Raw genomic sequence first — 13,855 nt, 5'->3', positions numbered from 1 at the left:
AGGGGATAAAGTCAAAACCAGGCTGAATGAAAGGAAAGGGGGGGGGAATCCACCCTTGTGCAGGAAATCCACATTTCAATGGAGTCCGCATGTTAGGTTGCCACCTCAGAAGGTGCCTCTTCTCCTTCACCACACACACCTCAGCATGGAAATGCTGGAATGGGAGCCTCACGTTGAATTTCAGCACCTATGAAAGACATAGGAAGGGTGGCACAGCTTACAGCTTGCTGCAGTGAGCTATTACTGAACTGGGAAAGGGTGGGGAAGCCAGAGCAGGAGATAGTGATGAAATGGGCCCAGGAGTGATAAGCTGGCAGAGTATTTTCCAAATAGACAATGCTGATAAGAACTGGACAAAACTCTGTCAAGAGAACTGGCTCCGACCAACCACATTTTGCACTTTTTCAATCCTGAGCTTCCCTCACCCTCACTTTCTGTTTTGCAGAGAAAGCTGGACTTATTGGATCTCCATACGAGGCTGAAGGTGATTCCTGGTTCCTTATTTGCAATACCTAATTCCTCATTCAGTTTGAAGATACAGGCTGGATAAGGAACTGGGTCTAACCAGCTTTGCATGCCAAAATAATCTTCATGTGTCTAGATAACTATATGGCTGTCTGCTATAAGCCGCTCTGTGCTGATGCTTGGTCCAAAGATCCGTCAACCAAGATGTCGTTATTGCTGAAGGCCAAGGATTATTTTGTAAGAGAGATTCCTGGGTTGATAGCCCAGAATGTTTCATCCAGTGGATGTTTCTTTGTGAGAGTTCCTTGCTAGTAGGAGATGGGTTTGGGAACAGAGATTACTCAGGAATAACTGGAATGTGGAAAGTCAGAGGGGTCTCCAGGTGAGGTGAGGGGCGGGTGTGTGTGTGTGTGTGTGTGTGTGCTGACTCCGTTTGAGTGGGCTGACTCCCACTGTCAGGGCTGACTCCCAGTTTGAGTGGGCACTCAGCAAAGTGCTGTATGTGAAACCCCACTTACTTAGATGCCTCTTTGGTAGGGTTGCCCACCCTCCTGAGGGCCATCTGTGGTCCCCAGAAATCAGTACCAGTCTCCAGGTGACTATTGAAGTCAATCCTGGGCATTCGGATGTCTTTATATTGTGAAATACAATAGTGGGGAAATCTCCAGGAAAAGCTTCACCTGGACTCAGCAACCCTAGTGCAAAGGCTCATGGGAGGCTTCCCTTGGCATTGTTGGGGTTGGTGAGGCAGCAATTATGGGGCTCAGTAGTTTCGGCCTTCTCAAGGTTCTGTTGGTGTTCCAGTGCATCGACCTTTTGCACCAACTTTCCTAAATGACCACTAGGGGCACTGGGAGTACAGATAGTGAGTAAGGGTCTCCCTAACTGTTCTACCTGTCTCTACACTATGACCCCTGATATTACTCTTCAGGTATTTCCTCTTGAGTCTCACAATCCTTCCTTTCCTCTTAGAGAGTAGATGGAAACATCTCTCTCCCGCCTTACCTGTTCATTATGTAGTCCTTAGATTACTGCTACGAATATTTACTACAATTATTTATAAACTCTTCAACAAAATGGTCAAGGCAGTTTACATAGAAAAACAAATAATACATAAATAGGATGGTTCCCTTCCTGTCACCAAAGGGTTCACAGTCTAAGAAGAAACATATAGTAGACACCAGCAACACCCATTGGAGGATGCTATGCTGGGGTTGGACAGGGCCAGTTGCTCTCCCCCTGCTCAATACAAGAGAATCACCACTTTGAAAAGGTGTCCCTTTGCTCAGTTAGCAAATCCTAATCCTAGATTAGGATTAGGTCTTTCCTATCCAAAGTGTACTTAACCAATAAATACTTAGTATTTAGTTCTACAAGAATCTTCATATGTTTTCTCTAATAGCTGCAACAGCTAAACTCTGAGCTAACTACTCTGTAAGTAGAATGTGTGCCCTTCCCTGATGCTCTGCTGGGGGTAAAATTAACAACCCCCAACAGGTTCCTCCACTACCACTAATAGGAGCTTTCCTCCCAGAGGCCCCTGAAACCATGTGAGGGCCATTGGTGGACAGGTTCCGCCTTGTGTCTGAGACAGGGAAGATGAGGCGATGACACAGTAGCAGCTGGTGAGGGCACCGGTGGAGGGGCGGCAAGAAGCACCTTTAGGAGTAAAAGAATTGGTGCTTACCTCTGCTCTTGCCATACCTGAATGCTGCTCAGAGAAGCAGCGTGCCACCCAGCACCCCCTGCGGTGGGGAATCACCTCCACCACTCACCTGGCTCCCACGGAGCTGATCCGCTGCCCACGGCCAGGTGAGTGGCAGAGGTGATTCCCCACCGCAGGGGGTGCTGGGTGGCACGCTGCTTCTCCGAGCAGCATTCAGGTGCGGCAAGAGCAGAGGTAAGCACCTATTCTTTAACTCTTAAAGGTGCCTCTTGCCGCCCCTCCACTGGCTCCCTTACTGGCTGCAGCTGCGATGACAGAATGACTTCCTTGGCCAAGAGAGTCATTCTGCCACCATGGAGGCCACAGACACAGCAGTGGGCCCTCAGCAGCTGTCTTAGCATGTCAGCCCTAGTGAGTGAGAAGGAACAGCAGGTTTTGTAGTTCTTGGGAAAGACAGAGGGAGAAGCTAAGAGGTTGGGGGGACCTATCTGCCAATGGCCCCTACCTACATGGTTGCAGGGGCCTCTAGGAGCGGAGAGAGAGAGAGAGAGAATTGAAGGCTGAAAGGCACTTTGGGATTCAAGGCCTCTTTCTGGCAAGCTGAGAAGAGACTGTGGGCTTGCTGCTTGCCTTGACCTGTGCTCAGCTTGTATGTTTGTAAATAAACTAAACACCACAAAGACCCCATAAGCCCCTGTGACCTCTCTTTCAAAAGAAACCAAAATCCAGGTTGTGCTGCCCTAGAATCAGCACTCAAGGCAGGGGAGGGAGAGCATGTAACTCTATAGACTTCTTGCTGGCTGTCTTTTATTTTATTTATTACATTTATAATTGCCCAACAAAAAATTATCTAGACAGTTTACAAAATAAATACAAAATAATTAAAATACCAAAATTAAAACAAACCAATTAAAAATGGCTAAAACAAAACAGTTAAAACAGCCATCCGAATGCCTGGTTTAAAAAAGATGTGTTTTTAGAGCTCAAATGCAAGAGAGGGCAAACTTCGGATATTGGCTAGGGGTTTGTTCCAGAGCTCGGGGGAGGCTACAGAGAAGGCCTGACCCTAAGTTGCCCCAGTGTCAGGGAACTTATCTCAGAGACTCAGAGACCTTTGAAAATTCCCTGAGGGGAAGATGGTAATGACAGCTAGCTACCAACTTTCCTTTCAGGAAAAGTTTTTCCCATTGCTGCCAGGAAAGACTACACCTGTTGAATTTCTGCTTGTCATACAGCTGCTAAAAGGCACAGGAGTCCTGCAAAAAACAAAAGGGGAAGCTGATAACTCTAATGAGAACAAAATAGTGGCTCTTTCATTATGAAAAAGAAGAGCAGGAGCGGCCATGTTTATAGGTATAGAAAAAACAAAACAGTAACTATTGGACTGCCTGGCTCATGTGGTGACCCCTTTGTTCCTACCACCTGTGGGTAAAATGACTGTTGGACATGCCATTAATGCTAGAGCCAGTGTAATGCAGTGGTTAGATTGTCCAGGAAGATCCAGGTTCAAATCTCTACTCCTCTATTGGACTTAACTAGTGACCTTAGGCTAGTCACCATCTCTCAGCCTAACCTACTTTTCAAGGTTGTTGTGAGGATAACATGGGTTGTGCAGGGGAAGAACCATGTACACTACTCTGAGTTCCTTAGAGGAAGGGTGAGGTTAAAATATTTAATAATAACTAAGCTGGAGAAATCTGAATGTCCCCACAACAGCCAGCTGGAGCTATGGCGTGCTTTTGGGCCAGTAAAGAAACTTACCTTACTCTGGGCCTGTAAAGAATCTTACTGAATTTGGACCAGTAAAGAATCTCAGCAAGGAAGATACAAATTTCACTTGATGCCAGACCTGTATGTTTGCCTCCATAAGACCTGATTTGCCTACTGAATTTATTCTTCCTGGTGCCTGAATAGTTGAAGAAGCAAGAAATGAAAAATGAATCCATCTTGACATTCATTCCACATTCCTCATCACCATGGTATCCAAATGTCTGAATAAGACAATGACACAGTAGGCCAAAATTAGACCTGGTTACAACGGAGGTGCACCCACCCACTGGAGCTGAATTTGGTTCTTGACAGCCATGTTTCCATGGGGATGTGCGTCACTACAGACACCACAAGCAAGGGACACTGGCAAAGATGTCAAGGTGTTGCTGAATGGAAATACCACACCGCCTCTTCCTGTGCTGCACCTGCCCTCAAGATGAATAGAAGTTATCTGGGGTGGTTGTTCTAGCCCCTTTTCACCAATGAGAAGGCTCCATTTAACAATGCAAGCAATGTCTCCCCAAGACATTGCGCCTTGTCCTTCCTCTTTGGAAATTCACTCATATTGTTTCCAGAAAGCGCTACCTCAGGGCCTTTCAAGGTGATATTCGAATGCTACATCCCCAGCGTTTCCATATTAGCATCCACATAACTTCAGGTTCTCAACTTCCCAGTAGGCGAAGGCAGGACCAGAGCCCAGTGGTCCTTTCTTTTGCTTTTCATGCAAAACTTTTTGAATTCAATCTTTGATATTTCTAGTTTCTAAAAGGATGTTTAATTGGGAGACAACTGCCTGAGATATTGGAGAACTACTGCCAGCCAGAGTGGACAGTACTGGGCTAGCTGGGTCAATAGTTTGAGCAGCTTCAGGTAGATCCAAACTCAGGGGTGTTGGCAGTATTGGACCATCTGGGCACATGCCCCAGATCAGTTCTTTAGTGCAGGGGTTCCCAACTTTGGGTCCCCAGATGTTGTTGAACCACAACTCCCATCATCCCCTGCATTTGACCATTGTGGCAGGGGATGATTGGAACTGTAGTCCAACAACATCTAAGGACCCAAGGTTGACCATTGCTTTAGTGTTTCCATCCTCCACACTGCCTGACCTTAGAAGATTACATTGGTGATTAATGACTTAACAAACAAACAAACAAACAAACAGGAAGAGGGTTTTGGATTCCTTTAGAGCAGGGGTTCTGAAATGGGTCTCCGGAGATCAACAATCTCCGGAGACCCATTTCAGAACCCCTGCTCTAAAGGAATCCAAAACCCTCTTCCTGTTTGTTTCAGCTCCCACAATCCCCAGCCACAAGGGCCTTTGGTGGAGATCCAAGTTTGAGAACCCTGCTTCAGAGAGCATAAAAAGGCTTAATTATCACGATGGGAGAGCGGGGCTATGGACACGGGCAGCCCTAGGTATTGTTATGTCTGAGGCAACGTGTCAAATGGTGCCTTATTCCACACCTCTGATGAGGGCCAGCCCCCTTTCAAAACCAACCCTTGCAAACTTTGAAAGCTATGTCAGGGTGAGGAGGAGGGAAGGTTGCTGCCAGTAGCAGCCTCTTCTTTTCAACTCATGCTTTGTGCAGCCTCTGAGAGGAATGTGTGAAGATGTGCTCCTTGCAGAGCTTGCAAGGTCCAGAGGCGCTCTTCTGGACTTTTGGGAGCCAAAGTCCAGGGCCTCCACACCTCCTGGGCCCCCCCAAATCATCTTTAGTTTGTCCTGGGTGGTAGTGTTTGTGCCCTCCATAACCTATGTGTTAAAAACATGATGCTTAACTTGCAGCCGGGGGTGGGGGGAGTCTCCAAAGGCCTTTAGGTCCAGGCTCCAAAATTACCTAGGTGCACCTCTAGCAAGGTCAGATTAGGGATTGGTCATAGCTCAGTGGTGGAGCATCTGCTTGCATGCGGAAGGTCCCAGTTTCATTCCCTGGCATCTTCAGGTCGCCCTGGGAGAGGCTCCTGCCTGAAACCTTGGAGAGCTGCTGCCAATTGTGGCACCAGGAAAAACTGAAGGGGGCACCAAAGGGGCAAAGTGCATTTCTGGGTGGGCAAGCTGTGTCCTACATGTTAGATTTTTGAAACAGAAGTAATAGTATATTTCACATTAACACTTGCATCCAGAACATATTTTCAAATAAAATTATTTATTTATTCATTCATTCATTCATTTGATTTTTATACTGCCCTTACGAAATGGCTCAGGGCGGTTTACAATTAAAAACAGAAACCATTAAGATCAATAACAATTAAAACAGAGATAAATATTAATACCAATTAAAACGTCTTAAAAACCAATTAAACTATCATAACAATTAAAACCCTGAAAACCAGGTTAGCATTAAAACAAATAAAACTAATTAAAAACCCTGAAAGGCCAAGCCAAACAGATGGCTTTTAAGGGCTCTCTTGAAGGTCAGTAAAGAACTGAGATTACGAATTTCTGCGGGGAGCGCATTCCACAGCCTGGGAGCAGCCACAGAGAAGGCCCGCCTCGGAGTCGCCACCAAACAAGCCGGTGGTAACTGGAGACGGACTTCCTCAGATGACCTTAACGTGCGGTGGGGATCACTGTTGAGTGGTGGGGGGGGGCAAATTACTCATGGGGGGGCATTTGCCCACCCATGTCTTCCCTGAGTTGCCCCTGGCTGCTGCCAGTCAGTGAAGATAATACTGGGCTAGATAGACTAATGGTCTAATGCTGTATAAGGCATTTCCTATGTTTCTGTATCTCAAAGAGCTGCTCTGGTGTGGGGGGGGCATCTTACCACCCTTATGGTGCACCAATAATTCATTGCCTGAGGTGGCTGCCTCACCTTATCTCATGAAAGGGCCGGCCCTGTTGGCCCATGCCTCAGATCTTTTAAGTACCTCACAGTGCCCCTCTCCACACCTCATACTTACCAGCAGGCCCACTGTATTCCTCACACACCTTCTTTCCATGTCTGGTAGTGTTACCGTCCAGGCCTGATTTATATACTAAATCTGCTTGTTAGCTAGTATACCAAATTAGGCCTGGCTCATAGTGTCACCAAGTGACCAAGTTCTTTTATATGATGACCATGTAGGATCTGGGCGCAAGGAAGAAAGGAGATCAAACCAATCCTCAAAGATTCAATGGGCTTTATTGAGTATAAAAGACTAACAACATAATCTAGCAAAGCAGAAAGCAGAACACTCTATCAATATCAGCAACAGTATTTCCTAGCCAGCACCAATATTCCACGTGTTCCTAGCTAATATATGTGTGGGTATTAAATCTTCCTAGAGCCTAATACAATTCAGATATAGATGGAAAAAGGGGAAAAGGAAAGCTGAGGGCTGGCATGGTTTGGGGAGATTAGTAGAGGAAAGGGGGGGGGAGGAGGAGGAGGCAGGAGAAGGGGAAGGGATGAGGGGATTCCAGGCTTGTAGGAGCAGCATATTTACCAGGATCAGAGAGACTTGAGAGCGGTGAATCTCTTCAGCTTGAAGGAGCGAGGCGCTTGGCGGGAGACAGGAGCGTTTGCAGTTGCTCAGATCACGGCTGAGAGCCAGAGCACCATGGCTGGGGAAGTCTTGACTTCTCACTCCGTAGTAGAAGTCACAGACAGCTCCTGTCCATGAGCAGAGTTCCTGCTTTTGCCCCGCGGCTTAGCAAACTCTGGGATCTTTGTGTGAGCAAGATTGCCCATAGGCATAAGTCTGCTTGTAGGAGACAGTTCCTGTCCATGGACAGAGTTCCTGCCTCTAACCCTGCAGCTTAGCAGCAAGCTCTGGCATTACTGTGAGCAAATCTTGCTGTAGGCACAAGATTGCTAATCTGCCATGTCCAGAGACTCCTTCTTATAGTGGTTCCATCATTTGATGTCCATTTGAGTCTTCTGGATCACAAAAGGCGTTTATTCCTGCTATCCTCTGAATATTGTCTTTTAATTACCAAAATTAGCTCAGGATATTTGGTCATTCCAGAGAGATCTCAATCTCATCTTCTGTTAGCTGCTATCTTGAGGAGGGGACATTGCCCAAAGCAAATCTGCATCTCTGAGTTGCAAATGGATCCCTTCCCAAAAGGTGTTAAAAGTCAGGAGTTAGTGAGAGAATTAGTTCTATTTTGTGTGAGACAGCAATTACATTATTTCTTGTGTACCTCTATCTAGTGTGTATTTATAACAAAGGAATATTCAAAGTAACATCAAAAGGGGCACATGTGTGAGTTAATCAACACATTTGACTTAAGGCAGAAGCATCCTGTTACTGGACAACAGGTTAATTTCAGCAGTGTGAGACTGGTAATTAAGCCTGACCCATTGTGTCTCAGTGAGTTTCCACAAACATTGATAGACAATGCTAGATTACTCCTGCCTCTACAAATCATTTACCAGGCAGTACCCAGGCAGATCTAATTGAACTCTTAATATAAAATGAAACCAGACACAGGCCTATATTCCATATACTTCTGGTGTCCATAACAGTAGGATGCCTTGCTTGTTGCCTCCTAGTCCATCTTGACCTCCCTGAAGCATTAGGGACTGCAACTCAAGCACCCACTGCTGTTGCAGAAGTGGTATCCTACTTCTAGATAGCAGTGTAGTAGGGCTGGAATGGTATTCTACCTAGATGGCAGTTTAGGGTTGCCTAGTTGTAAGAAAAACCCTGGACAGAAGCATTTAATGGCAACTCTAGGTCAAAGTACACTTAGCCTCCAAAGAATGGATCCCGCCGTATTAGAAGCTACAGCTGGGGATTTGTCCCTCTGAAACCAGTCCTGTTTACCAAAATTATGCAACACACAGCTGTCTACAACTCTACGGCTAAACTGCCTGATCCCACTTTCCTCCCTTTTAGAGAAACGCAGTGCCCATGCTGGAATATTAGTCTCTAGAAGCAAATGTATAGGCCTTGAATGTGTTGCCTGATGTGGAGACCACATTAAGGCTGTAATCCTATGCACACTTACTTGGGGATGTAAGCCCCATTGAACACAAATGGGATTTCCTTCTGTTGTGTTTTGACAGAGGACAATATTCCTGCCCTGCTCAATGGTAACAATAATGTGACCTGTGGGTCCCATCCAGAAGGTCCCATCCAGAAGGCAAAAGAGGGTGTATTGTGAATGGTGACATCTCTGCCCAAACCCCAGAGCAACAAACCCTGTGTATGTTATGAGTAGGGTTGGCCATCTATTCTTGAGGCTCTCCAGCTGTTGTTGGACTACAACTCCCATCATCCTTGGCCATAATAAATTACAGTGGAGATGCTGGGAGTTGCAGCCAGCAACAGCTGGAAGTTTTTCACACGGGGCTTTTAAAGCCCTTTAACGCGTATCTCCTCCGGAATGGAGGGTGTGTGTTCACATATCGACCAGATTTACCCTGAAGTCCCTGTGAGTTATCAGGGAGTAGTTCACACACAATTCAGGTTTTTCACAGTGCATTAGAGTGTAGCCCAATTTATATCTGGGGTAAAAAAATCTACTATTTGTGTCAGTTTTGGGGGACAACTTTGAGTTCACCTTCCAGTAAACTTGTGGTAAAGCCTGCTGTGTGTAAAAGTTCCTGCAGAGCCTCAGACTGGCCACCCCTCCACTAGAGGAACCTATACAATCTAACATCTTTCTCTCCATGACTATGTGGATTAATATTATGTATTTATATCTTATAATCACTGTGCATGGTGCTTTACAGAGTACAAGACAGGTCCCCAAACCAGAAGAGTTTACAATCTACAATTTGGCACAGGGGAGTCAACAGACAAAAGAAGGGAAGGAAAGTGAGGGCAGGGGTAAACAGGGTAATAATGTTTGATTATTTCAGTTACACATACTTAGACTCAATTTACAGTAGGGTATGGATGGCAGGAAATCAATGAGAAGGTTAAGAACCACAGGATAGAAGAAAACTGGGCAAAGAACCATGGTTCTTTTTCAGTGAGGCACTCCCAGTAAAGTGAGGACAAGTCTCTGCAGCTGTTTGCAATTTGCAGTGGTTGTTGTTGTTGTTATTATTATTACATTTATATCCCGCTCTTCCTCCAAGGAGCCCAGAGCGGTGTACTACATAGTTGAGTTTCTCTTTCACAAAACCCTGTGAAGTAGGTTAGGCTGAGAGAGAAGTGACTGGCCCAGAATCACCCAACTAGTTTCATGGCTGAATGAGGATTTGAACTAGGGTCTCCCCGGTCCTAGTCCAGCACTCTAACCACTACGCCACACTGGTTACACTGAACTATGTCTCTATGACAAATTTAATTCAGTTTCAGATCTGCTTAACTCTCACCTCCCAAGCAAGGATCATGAAACCTAACATGAGTGAAGGATAGGAATCCATTAGAAAGAACTCCTAGGGATCTTTGGGGAAAACCATGGCAATTGAATTGTTTCCCAGGTAGTTTAAATACATACTCTAAGCACAGAATCATGGAGGTGGAATGGGCCTTGTATAGGCCACCTAGTCCAAATATCCTAAACCAGAGGTGTGGGAAGGCTACTATTTCTAATGTTTCTGTTATGTTGTTTGTACACAGGAATTTGAAACCTGTATACAACATTTACTTGTTGTCAGATCAGTTCAATCAACAATTAAAAGCTGCATATACATTTCCTGTTTTTTTAGAACAAAGAGCATGGGAAACAACTGAGGTTAGCCTCAGGTTGAGGTAAGCACAACATTAAACTGAGAACCAAAATTTGATGTAACATTTTAGAGGTGGCAACACAGAAATGCTTTGGTATTTCAGAGTTTCCTGTTCTTTACAAACACTCTTCTGCCTACTGCAGTATCTTCACTGTAAAATTCAAACTCAGCCAGCAGATGCCCCACTATCTGACAAGTATTCTGTAGCAGGAGCTGAACATGCAGAAACATGCAGATTATTTTATTTTTGCAACATGAGCAACAGAAAAAAAGGATAATTTCAGTCTAATCCACACAAAGAAATGTATTTATGTGTGGTTCTAAAAAATTGAGAAAAATTCCTAGAAGAGTGGAGAAATTCCTTAAATGCTCGTTCATAGATAGATAGATATAGATATATATTTATGTCTGGAAAATGGAAGGAATTTGTTTTCAGAAATTTCCTGATTTCTAGTGCAGAAACAAAGAGAGAGCGAGAATATTCAAGAACTCGAAGAACATACATCATAGAAAAATCATTTGCCATCCATCCCTCCTTCATTTTACTACTGTGAAATTAGTACTTCTACACTGCATTATTGTGGTAGTAGTATGTTTGCAACAAACTTGGAAGGAAGTATAATAAATGTTAATTGAACATATATTGCTTTGAAATAAATAATTTGGTTTTGGATTTAAGCACAGGTGCAGATCTAAAGCTATTTGTGAACAGATTTTATTTATTTATTTGACACAGAAGTGCCTTCTATCAGCTTCGGCTGATACGCCAGCTGCGTCCATTTCTTGAGATGAACAACCTCAAAACAGTGATACATCTGCTGGTAACCTCTGGACTGGATTACTGCAATGCACTCTATGTGGGGCTGCCCTTGTATGTAGTCCAGAAACCACAGTTGGTCCAGAATGTGGTAGCCAGGTTGGTCTCTGGGTCATTTTGGAGAGACCATTTTACTCCTGTATTGAAGGAGCTACACTGGCTGCCGATATGTTTCCGGGCAGAATACAAGGTGTTGGTTATAACCTATAAAGCCCTAAATAGCTTTATAAAACAAAGCTTATAAACAGATGGACCTTGGGTATTTAAGAGAATGTCTTCTTTGTCATGAACCCCACCTCCCACTGAGATCATCTGGAGAGGTCCATCTGCATTTGCCACCCGCTTGTCTGGTGGCCACTCAGGGGCAGGCCTTCTCCGCTTCTGCCCTGAGGCTTTGGAATGCGCTCCCTAATGAAATAAGAGCCTCCCCATCTCTGGCAGCTTTTAAAAAGTCTTTAAAGACGCATCTGTTCACCCAGGCTTTTAATTAATATTGTTTTAATGCTGTTTTAAATTGTTGTAATGTTTTAAACTTTTTGATTTTGTTTTAACTAATGTTTTACTTTCTATTTTTATTTTGTTATAAACTTCCCAAAGACATAAGTTTTGGGGGGTATAAAAATATGTTAAATAAAAATAAATAAATAAATATGTTTATACTGACCCAAACTAATGTCTCTGGGCAATTTACAGTAAAAACTGTACAAATTAAAACAGAATTAAAACATTAAAACAATGTACAATTTAACACAATGTTAAAACTGTTAAAAACTATTAAAAACTGTAAAACTAATTAAAATCATGAGTTAGACAATTTTCTACTGGTACAGGCTGTAAGCTGTGCTGCTGCATAATGTTATCATAATCATGTTATCATTGGGATATTTTGTCCTGTACAGCAAATAGCCATCAACAGAACTTTTCAACTGGAGTGAGAACTAAGATTCCTTTTCTTGCAAGACCTTTTCCAGAACTCAAAACATGAATGAATACACACAGCAGATGCTGTTGTCAACATGTATTTATTTAGTTATTAAATGTCTATTCCATTTTTATTTATCTTGGGAACTCAAAGTAGGAAGTACAAAAACTATCAAGACAATATCAAAACAACACAAAATATTCTCACAATAAAAATCAGCAGGAGCTTTCCCAGATAGCAGGCTATCTCCAGGTAGGGCTGGGAAAGCCCTATCTGGCTTTACAACAGGATTTATTTATTATTATTTATTTATTTGACATATTTTATACCACCCAAAACCTATGTCTCTGGCAGGTTTACAACAAAGCAAAAGAAACAAACAGAAAAAAATTAGTTAAAACAAAATGATAACAGAAAAAGTGAACACTTTACAACAATTTAAAAAATTTAAAACAATATTTTAAAACAGTGTTAAGACTATTAACTCGCTTTACTGTGAGTTCAAAGTTGCCCCCCCAAACTGACACAAAAAGTGGATTTTTTTACCCTGGATATAAATTGGGCTACACTCTAAGGCTCCACTTAAGGGCACAGCGGGGAAATGACTTGTCTAGCAAGCCAGAGGTTTCCGGTTTGAATCCCCACTGGTATGTTTCCTAGGTTATGAGAAACACCTATATTGGGCAGCTGCGATATAGGCAGGTGCTGAAAGGCAAGGCATCATCTCATACTGTGCAGGAGGCGGCAATGGTAAACCCCTCCTGTATTCTACCAAAGACAACCACAGGGCTCTGTGGTCGCCAGGATTCGACACCGACTTGACGGCGCAACTTTACCTTTACCTTCATACTCTAAGGCGCAATAATGAGACCTGAAATGTGTATGAAGTGCTTCGTGATAGCTTGCAGGGACTTTGGGGTACATTTGGCCGATATGTGAACACACACCCTCCATCCCAGAGGAGATGTGAAGTAAAAGTCAGGTGTGGAAAACCTCCAGGAAGGACAGATAACAGCAGCCAAGAAAACTCTGTTCATCAGCAACAAAGGGGTGGGTGGGCGGGGAATCAAATCTCAGTTGCTTATTTTTTTAAGGTCTGGCCTTTATTCATAAGGATTTGATTCATTCTGGGAGCAGCCTGACTCTAGTGAAATTAGAGTTATGCAGAGTTTAGAGAGATACTGAAGTGAACCAGCGATTTGAGCCAGGGCTTGTGCTAATACTTGGGAAACCTGGATAATGAACTACCTAGTATCTCAATAGGGCCTAAGGGATATATGCACAGGCAGAAAGAATGGATCCTGATACAATTTGCCAGTATTGTGTCAATCTACTGAGCCACAAGTGAAGTCCAAACAGCATTTGTTTTTATAAGCAAAACATGTATAGCAACTGTTGTATCACCCGGTAACTTCCTCTAGGCCCAGAGCCAGAGCATTTATCGATAGAAGGTCCTATTTTATCAACAACTTTGATTTAAATTTTTGCTCTCCTTTTCATAATATCCTGGTTCATTCATTCATTCATTTATTACGTTTATATCCCGCTCTTCCTCTAGGGAGCACAGAGCGTTGTACATGGTTACAGTTACCCTCACAACA

Source organism: Hemicordylus capensis, chromosome 5 (assembly GCF_027244095.1).
Source record: "Hemicordylus capensis ecotype Gifberg chromosome 5, rHemCap1.1.pri, whole genome shotgun sequence".
In the NCBI taxonomy this organism is placed as follows: Eukaryota; Metazoa; Chordata; class Lepidosauria; order Squamata; family Cordylidae; genus Hemicordylus; species Hemicordylus capensis.
Note: the sequence above shows the minus strand (reverse complement) of the source record.